This window comes from Wasmannia auropunctata, unplaced genomic scaffold (genome assembly GCF_000956235.1).
Source record: "Wasmannia auropunctata unplaced genomic scaffold, wasmannia.A_1.0 LD336074.1, whole genome shotgun sequence".
NCBI classification, from domain to species: Eukaryota; Metazoa; Arthropoda; class Insecta; order Hymenoptera; family Formicidae; genus Wasmannia; species Wasmannia auropunctata.
The window spans coordinates 837,588-842,830 of NW_012026816.1; positions in this window are offsets into that span (position 1 = coordinate 837,588).

Below are 5,243 nucleotides of genomic sequence, written 5' to 3' on the forward strand. Positions count from 1 at the left end.
TATATATATGCATATATATTACGGCTCTATAAGCTTAACACAATAGATTGAGGGCATTATCTTGGTGCTTCTTATGATATCTCTATGTAAATTTGATTACAGAATTATATTACGAATTCGAGTTTTATAATAATTTGAATTTTATTATAAACATGATATTTACAGTAATATGAACAAGTTATTATTTAACATAATATTATTGTCCTTTAGTTTATAACATTACTGTTATAAAAAGTTTATAAGTAGAATTTATATTGCAAACTTAGTATATTTAAATTAATTTCAATTACTTTTATCAACTATTCTATGATACGTATGATACTTATACTAACGAATCAAGCATATGACACGTGCTGCTCTAGCAATAAGAAAAATTAATATATAACATATAAGTATTTATATTATAATTTTATAATATGTGTATAAAAAACGGGCGCGCCAAGTATGCTGCTGGAGATTTCTTCCTATCTTTGATTTTTCTGTCACGTAATTTGCTACTTGTTATCGAAATCCCTTTTTAATTTCTGCGGTCCTCATTACGCTATCTATTGCATTTCTTGTTTTTATTTTTTACGTATACATTGAAAATAATACAACATGGATTTTATTTGTTTAATTTGATACAATTTTTTTTTTCGAGGTATATTATTTTTTTTAGTTTTTAATTCAATTACAATAAATATACTTGAAATAATATTTTGATTTCACTTCTTTTTGGTAATACTATATTTTTAATTTATTAAATTAAATTTTTTTAAATCATGTATACGTTAATACAACTTGGATTTTGATTGTTTAATTTGATACAATAGTTTTTTTCGGGGTATATTAATTACAAAATAATTTTGCGTGATTGTTATATATTGAAGATAATGCCACTTAGGTTTTTTTATAATTTAACAACAGTTTTTTTTCGAAGTCATATTGTAAATATATTTAAGATGATACAAAGGTCTCATTTTTTTCAATCTGATACAATTTTTTTCGAGGTTGTTTATACTTTGAACATAAACCTAAAATTTTAGAATATAATTTAAAAAATACATGATTCATTATAATTTTATTTGTTTAAAAATTTATTCTTTATTTAATAAGAATTAGATATACATATATATATATATATAATATTATTTTTTTCAATGTAATGTTTTTATTAATTGTTTCAGAAGATAATTTTTCCTATATAATTTCAATGTTGAAGCAACATTATAAATAATTAATCTAGAAAATTCAACATAGATTCAACATTGCAGCAACATTAACAATCAATATAGAAAATTCAACATATAGATTCAACGTTGCAGCAACATTAATAATCAATATAGGAAATTCAACATAGATTCAACGTTGAAAAAACATTCCCACTACAACATTCAACATTGCAACGTCTCAGCAACGTTCTTTCAACGTTCTGTGCTGTATGGGTTATATGTTTCACGTTCGCGTTCGCGACGAGTGGCTTGCCGGCACTCGGTGTCGCGCAACGTGATATTTGTTATCGCGGACGTGTAGTCGGTTTAACTCTCTTAATCGAACTCTTGCGGCGCACATTTAGGCGGCCGCTTTTATAGAATTTTTGGTGTCCTATTGCAATTCGCGATGGTCCGCGATCGGACCATATTTGGACATGGGAAGTCAGGTGTCATCTTCCCATGCGACCTTCATTTGCGCTCGCTCGCGAGGAATTCGCGAGCTTGCAGTCTTGCATTTCCGCTTTCTCGCTGCCGTGCATGCGTTGCTATGCCGAAATGCTAGGCTTATAGCGTGATAGCACTTGGGCTATAACAATTTGTATGTAACATTAACGGTCTATCCTGATACTTAATTATTATAATTGAATTAGCGCAAATAAAATCAATAGAAATCAAAGTTGGCAATTATATACACAAAAGACCAAATGTAATAAAACAAATTTGATGAAATTTATATATCAGTAGATGTTGAGTAGCGGAGGATGCTACCTTCCACGATAGCCCGCCGGGAGATTGCTTCGGAGGAACGTGGTCAAAGAAATGAATATTTTCTTCTGTACTAAGACTTTTATTTACTCTCAACGGCCGGTCGTACTGTTTTCTTGTACAGAATAACGTAGCTCAATGTGTCTTGCGTAGTCGCGTGCTAGTACGCGTACTTGAACTAAAACGGCAAAATATCTCGCACTTGTAAATATCGTGTCACGTAGCTGCTGTCGCGATCACAATCGATCTTGTTCTGATAAAAGTCGTTAGCGGTGCCTGTAGCGCCGCACGCGCGGAGGGGGCCGACGGAGCCCGAAATCTGCCGAATACATTGGCGCGGACGCCTCGTGGAAAATTCCTACGTCCGGGCGCGCTAGTACCTTCGCGGAAAATGATATGGCGAAACGCGATCGAGAAGTGTATCGAACAGTAGATATGTATTATATGTATTATTTATAATATGCATTGTGTAACTAGTATATATATGAATAAAATTAATGCGTATATAACTCAATCAAAATATTTTTATACATTTTAATAGAATAGAATTTATTTACTTCAGCATTTTGACAGTATGCCAAGAAGGGACTTGGTTTACAAATTTCCTTAACTACTCACATCCGTCCATATCTTAATCTAGTACTCTTTTACCTTTCCTCCTTCTCTACCTAAACATACCTATACTCATCCTACGCTCTTACACACTAACACACTAACTTAAACTTATTCTTATTTATTATCTACCTTAACCTATATATCTTAATCTACATATATAGCACAGCATAATATTATCACATATTTCACAGCCTTCTTAATACAATGCGTTTATTTACAATACATTCATTTACTTAACACTAACGTCTTATTTTTTCTTAATAAATCAATATTTCATTCTCCTACTTCCCTTATTCTCCTCATTTATTCTCCTACTCTCTATCGTCTAATTCTTCTTTCCTCTTTTTAATTTCTTTGTTCCTTGCTTTCCACAATCTATCTAGAACTTCTGCTTTTACCTTATCTAAATTCTCATCTAATAACCTACTATATATCTCCATTCTATCTTTACCTAACTCTAATAATCAATTCTTAATGACCTCATAGTTTTCTATGTAGTGTTCTAATCTATCCCAATCTTTCCCACAAAATATGCCTTTTCTGACGTCTTCTTTCAACCAATATTTATTCCCTTCCTCAAAGTTACCACACCTTAATTTGGCCAACGCTTTTACCCCTTTACCCAATTTAGTCTTCCCAAGATTTATCTTCCATAAATAGTTTGGACCTTTTCTCCCTGTCATTATGACCTTGTACCTCTTATTATATTTTGCCTGCTCAATTTTCTTTTCCTCCCATTCTTTTTGCATTTCCCTTCTTTTGCTTTTATCCTTTCTTCTAAATTCCCTTCCTCCTCTCTTATCCTATCTTTTTCCACTAACCTCCATCCATACCTATTATAATATTTCACCCTCTTTACTATATCTTTACTATAGCTATCCTCCCCCACTAGCCTTTCTTTTTCCCAGCAACACTTCCCTAGTAAACGAGAGCGGTGCACTTGGACGCAGTTTAAATGGATACGTTGCAAATGGACACATCTCAAATAGACACAGCCTGTTAGACACGGTGCAAATGCCCACCGTTCAATTAGACATCGTGCAAATGCCCACTGTTCACTTGGACACCGCGAAAACACTCACTGTGCATTTGGACACCGCGCTCCGCCCCTCCTTTCGCCTATTATTTAGCTAATATCTATTGTAGAAACAGAAAATATGTGCTTTAATGCTTCTACTTGTTTAGTAAGGCAAATATTTAATAAATATTCAATTTAATATACTTTCTACCTTGCGTAGAAGTATGTCTAATCTTTTCGGTATCTATTATTTTTAATATATTGTAGACTCATCTATTTAGTAAAACGAAGATTTAATAGATATTTAATTTAATATACTTTCTACCTTGCGGAGTCTGTCTCAACTTTTTGGTATTTTCTTTATTTTTTTATTTTGTTATATACTTAAATAAATAATACGTTTTCTAAAACGATTACTCTAAGCAGACATATCTTCATGTCCAAGTGAGCAGTGGACATTTGCACGGTGTCCAAGTGAAGGGTGGGCATTTGCGCAGTGTCCAAATACACAGTAAGCGTTTTCGCGGTGTCCAAGTGCACAATAAGCATTTTCGTGGTGTCCAAGTGAACAGTGGACGTTTGCGCGGTGTCCAAGTGAACGGTGGGCATTTGCGCGGTGTCCAAGTGAACGGTGGGCATGTGCACCGTGTCTAACAGGGTCTGTTTATTTGAGATGTGTCCATTTGCAACGTGTCCATTTAAATTGTGTCCAAGTGAATGCCACTCTAGTAAACTCTCCTTATCCCTTTTCTTCTTCTTACCCTTTCCTCAAACCTTACTACTCTTAATCCCCAACTTAGTCTCAGTTTCTCCATACCAGCTCCCTCATAATCACATATCTCGGTGTACAAAAATCTAACCTAAAAACCCATTTCATGTAGTCTAACATTATCTTTTCCAGTTCTTCTTTTTCTTCCCAACTCCACATTTCCATTCCATATGACATTACACTCTGTACTAAATATTTAAAAAGCATCCATCTCTTTACCAAATCATTTCTTATACAATTTAATAAAATATCAATAAATATATTACATACAGGGTGTCCCGTAATAACCGGACCAACGCTTAAGGGTAGATTCCTGAGATTATTTTAAGACAAAAATTTCAATACCAAAATGTTGATATAATAGTTTTTATGTTTTTGAATTATAATAGTTTTTGAATTATAACTGTTTAAAGTTAACTAATCAGATCGTCTAAAGTTGGCGCGCTCAGGTACGACACAACGCAAACTTCTAAAAACAAAAGCTGACTTATCGCCCCTTTTATTAATATTGATACAAGGATTACATATGTGAATATAAGATTATTTTTATTGATATTTCTGCAAACACATTGCGCAATAACATTGTACAATAATATATTTTTTTATAATAACACTTTTTGTCTTTACATAATACATAAAGCGCAAACTGTCAGATAACATTTCATTCAAAAATCTGCTATTAATTGCATATCTTAAAGGCAAAACTATAGTTATCAAATAGTACATAATTAGCAAATAATACTTGCCCTACAATTATTTTACAAAATAAGCTACTATTGCTAATATCCTAAAATAAAACTCATTCAAGTACACTTTGAACATTTTATTAAAATAATCCGAAAGTGTAAGTGTAAGTGCTTAAAGTGTACTTGAATGAGTTTTA